Source organism: Elephas maximus, chromosome 10 (genome assembly GCF_024166365.1).
Source record: "Elephas maximus indicus isolate mEleMax1 chromosome 10, mEleMax1 primary haplotype, whole genome shotgun sequence".
NCBI classification, from domain to species: Eukaryota; Metazoa; Chordata; class Mammalia; order Proboscidea; family Elephantidae; genus Elephas; species Elephas maximus.
This window is the reverse complement of record NC_064828.1, coordinates 114,830,020-114,840,774: the sequence shown is the minus strand read 5'-3', so window position 1 is coordinate 114,840,774 and position 10,755 is coordinate 114,830,020. Positions and strand designations below refer to the sequence as shown.

Sequence of the window (10,755 nt, the reverse complement as noted above, 5' to 3'; positions counted from 1 at the left end):
TGTGAGAATGGCACAGGACAGGGCAGTATTTCCGTCTGTTGTATGTTGGGTCACTAGGAGTGGGAACCAACTCAACAGCACCTAACTACAACAACGATGTTCATAAGACCTTTCTTCCTAGTGTGTCTTAGCCTGAAAATTCCACCAAAACCTGTCCACTACAGGTGACCTTGCTGGTATTTGAAATGCCAATGGCACAGCTTCCAGAATCACAGCAACACGCAAACCACCAAGTAGGACAGACTGACAAACTGGTGGTGGCCTCTGTCTATAGGTGGTGTATTTGCACAGACCCTTTGCCTGGGAATCAATGATGCCTGGAGTTAAACGCTGCTGGGAGGGGGGCATGAGAGCATAGAGAAGGTAGAAACGGTGAAGATGGTCTTGATCTGGGAAAGCCTCCCCTCCCCACATTGACTTAAACCACAAGAAGATACAGTTGCCTCAGATAAATCTAACCTCTGCTTGGGAAATACCCATCGGGGCTGGCGGTTTCTGCTTCTGGAACTCTGTCCGGAAATTCCTAGCCCAGGCCCTTGTTGTGCCTGCAGGCAGGCGTGCACCTAAACAGGTGCAGCTCATCCGGTTTGCGAGGCCTCTTTGAGCCCGGTTGCTCTCTGCATATCAAGGCCATTAGCACACCAGGCAGTCAACTTCACAAGTTGCAATTGTGAAGCATCCCAGCGTGAGCAGAGCTACTTGTCATTCTGCAGACAGGCCCTTCCTGCACAGTGTGGCTGCCTGACAATCTTTCTCAATCACACATCTCATCCTGAACCCCCTGCTAAAATACCTTTCCTGGTTCCCTGCACCTGCAGGGCCAAACTCAAGCCCCTCAGCCTGGCTTCTCAGGTCTCCCATCAAGGGGCTTCTGCCTGTGGCCCGTCCTCTCCTCCAGCCCCTGCTGCAAAGCAGCTCACCGTCCAGGTAGGCTCAGCTCTGTGCAGGCCTCTGACTCTCCTTGGCTCCTCTCAGCCCTGGAGCTCCCTGTGGGCTGTTCTTTCTCTCTGCCCTGCTCTTTCCCCACAGCATGGCCAGTTCAGCCCCTTCTGGTCTGTTCTTTAAGACACAGCTTTAACTTCCTCTCTTCTAGAAACCTCCTCCACACCCCCATCCCCAGGGTGGATCAGAGCACCTCCTTTTGCCCCCACAGCACCGTGTCCTGGCATCCGTTACCATGTCACTGTCAACTACGAGACTGAGCTCCACACAGATGAGGCCCCATCTGGCTTTTCTGTCCCCCCACACAGCCAGCAACCACGTCTGCCATGCTTTTGATGAATGTGCGAATGAATGAATGAATGAATGAAAACTCTGTCTTAAGAAAACATGCATCGAGGTCAGAAACAAGTTACTGAAAACATGAGCAGATGCCAACCACCTTTAGAATGTCAGGAGACCCAAGATCTCAAACTATAGAGATAGCCATCAGTGACAAGCTGTCACTAGGCAAAATTCATCAAATCACCCTCCTCCTCCATCCCATCCCACCCCGCCGAGATTTCATCCCCGGAATTCCACTTTAGCCAAGTCTTTGGGCACCAACCTGATTCAAGACATTGAGAATCTTCCAGGAATGTGAAGGGTGTAGTCTTGATCAGTCACCCACATTCCTACCTGTTCAGGTCCTGGATTCATTTGAACCCACTGAGTGCTCACTTCGCCAGGACATATACTAAAGTCACAACAATACGGAGAAGACTAGCATGGCCCCTGAGCAAAGACGACATGCAAATTCATGGAGCTTTATGTAATTTTGGACAGAAAAACTGGATGAATGGACACAGGCATCCCGGGGTGGAAAGGGAGACAGTGCTGTCACATCACAGGGATTGCAACTAATACCATGAACAATATATGTATAAATTTCTAAATGAGAAACTAACTTGAGCTATAAACTTTCACCTACAGTACCATAAAATTACAAATAAATAAATAGAGTCCACTGAAACATCATATTGACTCTGAAATCACCTCACAAGCCTACCCCATCATCTAGTTCTTGGGATCCTTCGATCATCTCAGTCCACATCCCTGGATTTGTGGCATGCAATTTCCTCCAGATATCTCAAAAACAAAACAAAACAAAACCAACAAACGTCTTCACCAGCCAGTATCTTCATGAAGCTCACAGTCCATGGGGAACCAGAGACAAGTAAGTAAACAGAATAAGTAGGAAAAATGGAAGCGTTTGGGCCAACAAGGTAGAGAGAACAGAAGGACTCATTTCAACTGGGAAGATAGGGGGTGGTCTCATAGAGAAAGTGGCACAAGCTAGATCTTGAGATGAAGAAGAGCTCGAGGAGAGAGAAAATAAATCATAGACAGAGGGAAGAGTCAGAACCGCCAAAGACAGCCCAAAAGGCATCAAAGAGCATGAACTCCAGAGGCTCTACCAGAAGGTTCCACGTGATCACTTGGTGAGGGAGAGAGGGTGAGGTGTCAGAAACTAGACTGCAAAGGGCCAGGTGAAGATAGACCTTGACTGGTCATCTACTGGATGTGAATTTCAACTTCTTTCTAAAATAACCTGAAGGGAATTCAGCGACTAGCCAACCTGAATAGGGTTCAATGCTGGCAATGTGTTAGTGCCAAACATCCAGGGTTATCCTGCACAGCTACCAGGGTGATGAGGAGGAATTTGACAGCACAAAGAGTCAGACCTACATGGGAGAACATCAGTAATAAACTTCAGGCTGGCCCTTATTTCTTGTCAGGAGCATCCACTGAGGATTTCAAAATGGCAATCCATTTTTTGAGGTTCTATACTTGGTTTTATACTTGGTGGGAAATCCTGATTACACAGTGATTAAGCACTCAGCTGCTAATTGAAAGCCAGGAGTTTGAACCTACCAGCCAATCTATGGAAGAAAGATGAGGCTGTCTGCTTCCATAAAGATTACAGCCTTGGAAACCCTATGGAGCAGTTCTACTGTGTCCTGTAGGGGGGCACTATGAGTCGGAATCAACCCAGTGGCAATGGGTATATTTTAGACATGATGTGAATCGTGGCTCTAGGTTAGACATTACTAACTGCCTTGAAATCATTATTGTTTCACAGGTAAATATACACAGATCACAAAATAATTTTCATGTTGATGTGAATTTTTAAAGGAACATTTCAGATAAAATAGCATAATCTTCAAATCTCCAAGCCTATGATCTTTAGTGTGTTTGATTTTCCAATTCTGAGCTTCCTGTTCAGTGAATTGCTAAATTGCCTCTGGAAAAAGATATCTAAAACCTAAATTTGGGAACCATCAGCTAAGTCATCTCTAATAACTATCTCTTTTCCATTCACCAACACATTTTGTTTCTCATTTCTCCATGCCTCAGTGAGGAAGCCTATTCTAGAGTTTCCTCACTGCTAGATTTAGATGGGAGGGTGACGTGTAGAGGAAGACATGTTTGGGAATACTCCACTTGATTACTATTCTTCCTCGTACAGAGTCGAAATCTTGGCATTTGACGTGCAATAAGAATAAACCATAAATAAATTATTCCAACATTCAAGATTCAGCAGAAACAAAAAAAAATGCATTTTGTCTAGCACTTTTGACTCCGTAAATACACTCGCACATTTCCGAGCATTCAGTTTTCCTGAATTTATCAAACGGTACCCCAAAATCGCTTCATGTCTGGAGGACTTTGCTACTTACAAAACAACTGTCTTAAAGATCTGTTGGGCCAGCAGCAGATTTAATGTACCCAGAAGAAGAACGCTCTGCTTCTAAAATTGCAGACTATAAAGGAGTTGGGATGACCCTTATATCAAATGCCCCTCCACCAAATTTTGAATGGAGAGCATTGTGAAGCATCAGTGGGGTCCAGGAAGCTCTTCTTCTGAGGTGGCCGCAGCAGATGTGCACACTAGGTCTCCCGGGGAGAGCCAAGGTAGGCAAAGGGTCTGGATTGAAAAAACACAGGGAAGAAGGCCACCAGAACCAGATCCTGGGAAAGCCCAAAGCCAAGTGGGATGGGGAGTCTGTTCAGATGAAAGAATTAAGATGTCAAAATACCCAGGAATTAGCCAGTTACTGTCAAGTCAGTTCTGACTCATGACGACCCCACGTATGTCAGTAGAACTACGCTCCATAGGGTATTTAATGGCTGATTTTTCAGAAGCAGATCTCCAGGATTTTATTCTGAGGTACCTATTGGTTGTCTCTAACCTACAGCCTTTCAGTTAGCAGCTGAACTAGTTAACCGTTAACACCACTCAGGGACTCCATCCAGAAATTAACAAGGCACATATTCTCTGCTCCAGCCAGACTCTCCTGAATCGTGATTTCTTGCTCCTGGATTTAGACAAAGGTCCTACTCAACTTAGAGGGTATCTCCATCTTCAGCTTATTGAGAAGACTTCTGTGGCAACCTAGCAACATGTCAATGTGCTAAGATTTGAAATAGAAGTACCAAGATCTGGAGAATCCTGGAGAATGCCTCTCCTGACTTCCTGGCTGCATTTCTAGAAGAAATGACACCCAAAGCCAGAACTCAACGGGCGATACCATGGTCCTCTTCACTCTGGCACATAGTAGAATGGAATGTGAAAGCTGGACATTAGAAAAAAAAGGAAGGCTAGAGAAGAATTGATGCATTTGAATTGTGGTGTTGGTGAAGAATATTGAGTATACCACGGGCTGCCAGAAGAACGAACATATCTGTCTTGGGGTAAGTGCAGCCAGAACTGTCCTTAGAAGCAAAGATGGCGAGACATCATCTTGCTTACTTTGGACATGTAATCAGGAGGGACCACTTGCTGAAAAAGATACAACATTTGGTAAAGTAGAGGATCAGCAGAAACAAGGGAAACTCTCCCTGAGACATGTTGACACAGTAACTACAAAAACGGGCTCAAACATAGCAAAGATTGTGAGGATGGTACAGGACTTGGCAATGTTTCTTTCTATTATAAAAAAGATTGTTATGAGTCAGAGGCACTCTAGTGGCATGATAGTTAAACAGTTGGCTGCTAACTGGAAGGTTGTTGGTACAAACCCACCAAGCAACTCCTCAGGAGAAAGGCCTTGTAAAAATTACAACCTAGAAAACCTTATGGGGCAGTTCTACTCTGTTACATGGGGTTGGTATGACTTGAAAATAGACCCAATGGCACCTAACAACAACAACACGTATGTATGTATCCTATAATTTTTCTGAGGCTCGGTTTCCTTGTCTATAAAAGAGGGATAATAAGACCCAGAGTGTCTTCCTGAGAGGGTTCTAGTGAGTATCTGATGTGAAGAAACACGAGAAACTGTACCACAAATTATGAAAAACACCAAGATGCAAATTGCAATGATTATTTATAAGGACCCAAGGGTTGTCCCAAGACATATTTTCTGCATCTCAATTCTTCCATCTCTGCTTTGGGACACCTCATCTCTCCCTAAATGTCTCCCTGTGCTGGGATACAGCCTCCCCTGCTGGTCTCTAAATTAGTGCATTCTCCTGTCACCTCCCCCACCCCCCCCACCCTGAGAATTTCATTTCCTTTCATCCAATGAAATAAGAAGCTCAGGCCATCATCTTCAAAGAATAAGAATAAAACTTGGGGACCAAAATTATACCCATTGGGATCGCTTCTGCAGAAATACTTTGGAATTCCTTTTCATGCCCTATTAAATAATTAAAATGTTTCTTTTCTGCATTCAACGTTAGTTATTTAAACCCTAGTCCTAAGCTCCATTAGCAACCTTATTAGCACAAAACTTTCTTTGCCAGTTGGATTAGTTTTATAGATTTTTGCATAGAAGGAGTGTATGCAGACAAATACAAGTGTGTGGCTGTGATTAACGTCCTAGAATCCAAGGAAAGAGGTTAAATTTGAGCTGACACGATTAATCTCCCTCCACCTAATAGCTTATTAGCATAATTGATGCCATCCATTTGTGTCAGGAGCTTTTAGCACCCCAAAACCAGTTCTGTGGATTCTACCCACTTTGAGTGGCATCTACTTTACAATTCCATCCCAAAGCGGATGCTCCACATTACTGATCTGACATGATGTAATCAGCCAAAACAACGGTCACAAGATGGTAGGACAGGGGAACATTATGATCATCCTGTAGATGCAGCCACAAAGCCAATGAGATAAAAATTGAGAAATTCAGACGTTTCCTTCATCCTTATACCCAAGCCCTACTTATTCAGACATTACAGGCCAATGTCCTCATTCTGTGATAAACCTGGAGGGGGAGGGAGTTCCTAGTGAAAACCTACAAAACTGAAAAAAAAAAAAAAGAAACCAGTTCCCATCAAGTCAGTTCCAAATGACAATTCCATGTGTGCTACAGTAGAACTGCGCTCCATAGGGTTTTCAATGGCTGATTTTTTTGGACATAGATCACCAAGTCTTTCTTCCGAGGCACCTCTGGGTGGACTCAAACCTCCAACCTTTTGGTTAGCAGCCAAGCATGTTCACCGTTCACAATACACAGGGACTTCCATGAAAGCCTAAGGTAGATGTTGTTGTTGTTAGGTGCCATTGAGTTGGTTCTGACTCATAGCAACCCTATGTACAACAGAACAAAACACTGCCCTGTCCTGTGCCATCCTTACAATCATTGTTATGTTTGAGCCCATTGTTCCAGCCACTGTATCAATCCATCTCGTTGAGGGTCTTCCTCTTTTTCACTGGCCCTCTACTTTACCAAGCATGATGTCCTTCTCCAGGGACTGGTCCCTCCTGAAAACATGTCCAAAGCACATGAGATGAAGTCTTGCCATCCTTGCTCCTAATGAGCGGTTGGGCTGTAGTTCTTCCAAGGCAGATTAGATAAACATCAGGAAAGGAGAGAAGGCAGCAGAGGGCTCAAGAAGCACAGCCTGTGGTGCCACTTAGAGTAGGAGCTAGCTGGGCATGCCTGAGTCCCTGCCTCAGGGACAAAACTGACTACCAATCATGGGAAAGACCCTAGAGACTGGGCTGCATGGGACTCAGGGTGGGCGGGAGGCCACGTTGTCTGCAGGCTACTGTGGTGAGATCTGGGGGTTGAGAGAACACAGTGGGCCACAGTCTAAGGCAAGACAAAAGGCCAGGGAAGTGATGACCAGGCAAAAGCAATGACAGAAAGGGCTCAGGATGGAGTTTGTCCAGACACAATGTCTCTTGCAGCAGTGGCTCATGGTTGTACGAAACTCCCAACAGTCTGGGTTCCTTGAAGAAAGATGGCCAGGCTTTGTCTCCTACCTGAGGAAACTCTTGCCAGGAGGTACCCTCCCCTCCCATGTCCCCTGCTGGGTCTTATTACGCCATCATCAGAGACACTGTTGCTCCAGGGCATCATTGTGGAAGCTGTGCCCTAAATGCTTTTCATTTCAAGAAACATTAGCTCCTGAGTTTTTGCTTAGCTGATGCCCCATTCTCTCCAATTACACACATTTTCATGGAGGCTGTCTGCATGGGGAGGAATGATTCCCGTTGGAGCAAATGGCACCTGGAATAGAGGGATGAGAAACCACCATTGGTTTTTATGTCTTTGCTAGATGTTTTCACACCAAGTTTGGATCAGGCAGTTCTGTTGTCACCTTCTGACATGTCCTTTATCTGAACAGGGACAATGACCTCATGCACTGGGTGGATGCTGGGACACCAAGGTATGGGAGAGGGGAGGTGAGGGAAGGCAGAGCAGGTGGAGACAGTGCTGGGGGCCCTGCCCAGGCTGTCAGCTGGGAAGAGCAGGGTGGGTGCTATTACAATGCCCAGGGACTTGGGGACCTTGGGCCAGGTGCATGCTGGGTGCAGGAGGAGCAGCAGGAGAGTGGTGAGGCATTGTGGGAAGGGTGTTTCCATGTGAGAACTCATGGGGTGCAGACTAAAATGAGCTTGGGGGAAGGGGCAAGAGCTAAGTAGCATACCAGAGCCAAGGGGGAGATAGAACAGGAAGCTGACACTTCACGAGGGAGCCACAGGCCAGCCAGGAGAGGACCTGAGGAAGGGCCTGGGATAGGTGGTGGCAGATTCTGGGAAGGATAGTTCAGATCCCTGTAGATGGGGCTCTCCTGTCAGCTTTTAGGAGTGGTAAGGGCCCTTTTGGAGTTTCCTCAGCTGCAAAGAGCCACCTGGCCCATGGTCATTCCCACATGGTGTGATTCTCAGGTGTCCAGAGACCGGTGGTTGGGAGACTAAAGGCAGACAACCCGGAAGGCCATCCCAGCTCCAGCACTGAGGCTGTATGCCACCCTCTGACAGGCCTGCTTCCTTCCCAACCCACAGGTGTGGATCCCAAGCACAGCCCCCGTGAAACACCCTGCACCTCCCCCACCATCCCAGACTCTGCTTCCCAGAAAGCCTACCAAAAGATGCCAAGAGGAGACGAATTTTAATGGGGGCTCCCCACTCACCAGGAGTCCTGCTAAGCACCTCCCATGTACAGCCTCAGGCGGCTTTCCTACAGCCCTGGGAGGCAGCCGCACGTTCGGATCTGGTGCCAGAGGCAGGACCGGGCACTGGGGGGAGGGGTGGTAACCTGCCCATGGTCAAACACCTGGTGAAGGGCAGAGCCAGGGCAGGTGATGCCTGAGTGACTTCAGGAAGCCCACAGGTGTGAGCAGGGACACGTGGCAAGACAGACCAGAGTATAGATCTCACCGATCTTCCAGAAGACTCTGCCATTTGATATTAGGGCATGGCCTCCAGAACCCACAGACCTGGATATCAGTCTGGATTCTACTACTGCCAGGCAGGGTGGTTTCTAAGACTCTCTGAGCACGAGTTCCTCCCTCAGTAAAATGGGGTTCACATCTGCTTTGCAGTCTGATACAGGCGGTTAACACGATAGTCTGCTAACCAAAAGGTTGCAGGTTCGAGCTCATCCAGAGCCACCTCAGAAAAAAGGCCTGGTGATCCGCTTCCAAAACACCCAATGGGGCTCAATTCTCCTCGGACACAGATGGGGTCCCCATGAGTCAGAACTGACTGGGTAGCAACTAGTGTATCTACTTGACAATGTTTTCCAAAGATCAAGCTTAAATATCGTATTCAAGTTTCCAACATGATAAAGGGTTAATATTGTTGGGTGCCGTTGAGTTGACTCCAACTCATAGTGAGACAGAGCAGAATTGCCCCATAGGGTTTCCTAGGCTTTAATCTGTATGGGAACAGATCGCCAGCTCTTTCCTCCCGTGGACTGGCCAATGAGTTCGAACCACCGCATTTCGGTTAGCAGCTGAGCGCTTAACAGTTCTGCCACCAGAGCTGCTTAAAGGGTTTATAACATGTGCTCAATAAATGGCAGCCTGCTCCCTACTTCCCAGCCCTCCCACCCCCAGCCCAGCCCTGACTGCTTGGCTATGCTACACCTGCGGGCCCGGAGGTGCTTGCCTGCAGCTGGGCCAGGCTGGGCTGTCCCCGAGAGCCCTGCCACCTGTCGTCATGTCCTGTTTTCCTCATGCATAGCACTCCCCGTCCCAGCCCCACCTGCTCCTGGGGGAGGAGGAAAGGTTCCCACCAGTCCCCTTGGCTCCCGCTGTCCCCAGCTGGCCGGCCTCCTCACTCCAGAGACAAAAAGCCAGCCTCTGCAGCTGCCAGGGGTGTCCCTGCTACCTCCCTTGCATCTGGGCCCCATGGGCCTGTCACATCTTGTGCATGGAAGTTAACGCACCTGGAAGAAAAGGTGACTTCCTCCCCAGAGAATGGCAGGGGCAGGCCAGAGGTGGGAAAGCCCCTCCCTGCCTCCATCCCTGGGACCAATCCCACGCTCAGTGAGGGCTGTAAACTCTCCCCCCAGATGGCCAGGGGCTGTCACCATCTACCCAGGGAGTCCCCAGCTAAGTATCAGGCACCAACAATGTGCTTTCTCCATGTGTTTCTGTCCATCAGGGGGGCCTCACCCCAGTGTTCAGGGCCAGGACAGCCAGGGAAAGGAATCATCGAATCAAGGAACTGGAGGGGGGCCGCACTCCCTCCCCCATTTCTCCAGGGAAAAGAATGAGGCTACAATGAACCTGGCTCTTCTCAAGAACAAACTCAGGATCAGAATGTCTCCTGGCCTGCCCTTCAAGGGCCTGTGCTCCCATGGGACCCCTGCAGGTCTGGCAGGGAATGGTGGCAGGTCCCTGGGCCCTGCTGTGGCCCTGGCATCCACCAGAGCACCAGACACAGGGGGTCTCACTTAATTCTCTCATGAGCTTCCCAACACAGGTGACAAAGGCCCCAGACCCACAGAGGGAGGTGGGGCTCTGAGGTCACTGTTGAGGTTACATAGCTAGTGACCTCATGTCCCCTTATTTCAGACCCTTACACATCCCCTTTCCACCATGCCCCCTGCACCTCTCACCAGACCCAAAAAAAAAAAAAAAAAAAAAGTTGTCATCAGGTCAATTCTGACTCACAGTGACCCTGTAGGACAGAATAGGACTGCCCCATAGGGTTCCCAAGGCTGTAGTCTTTACAGAAGCAGACTGCCACATCTTTTCTCCACCAGGCAGCTAGTGTGTTGGAAGCACCAATCTTTCAGTTACCACTGTGCCATCAGGACTTCTTTTGCCTCTCTCCAGACCCCTTCCCTTTGCACAGAGCACTGCAGCCTCCTCAGGACTTTGGTCAGCCCCTTTTCATCTTACTCTGACACCATCTCTGCATGCCCATTCTACGGAGGAGGAAATCGAGGCTCAGAAAGCTCAGGAGACATTCCAGAGTCACACATGGGCTGCTGGGCTGAGTCAGGCTCTGCTAGGGTTGAGTTGCTGTGTGTACTCTCTGTCGGGGGCCCCTGGACTTTCTCTAACCACCGGGCAGGCCATGGGGTG

The 10,755-nt window shown here is 48.3% G+C and overlaps 1 non-coding gene across 1 annotated transcript; it reads left to right on the top strand.

The window, feature by feature from the left end:
• Nucleotides 1–1,651: 1,651 nt before the first annotated feature.
• LOC126084912 (U6 spliceosomal RNA) lies at nucleotides 1,652–1,758 on the top strand. The gene has a single exon (XR_007519140.1). It is a non-coding gene; the product is annotated as a U6 spliceosomal RNA (small nuclear RNA).
• The last annotated feature ends 8,997 nt before the right edge of the window (nucleotides 1,759–10,755 follow it).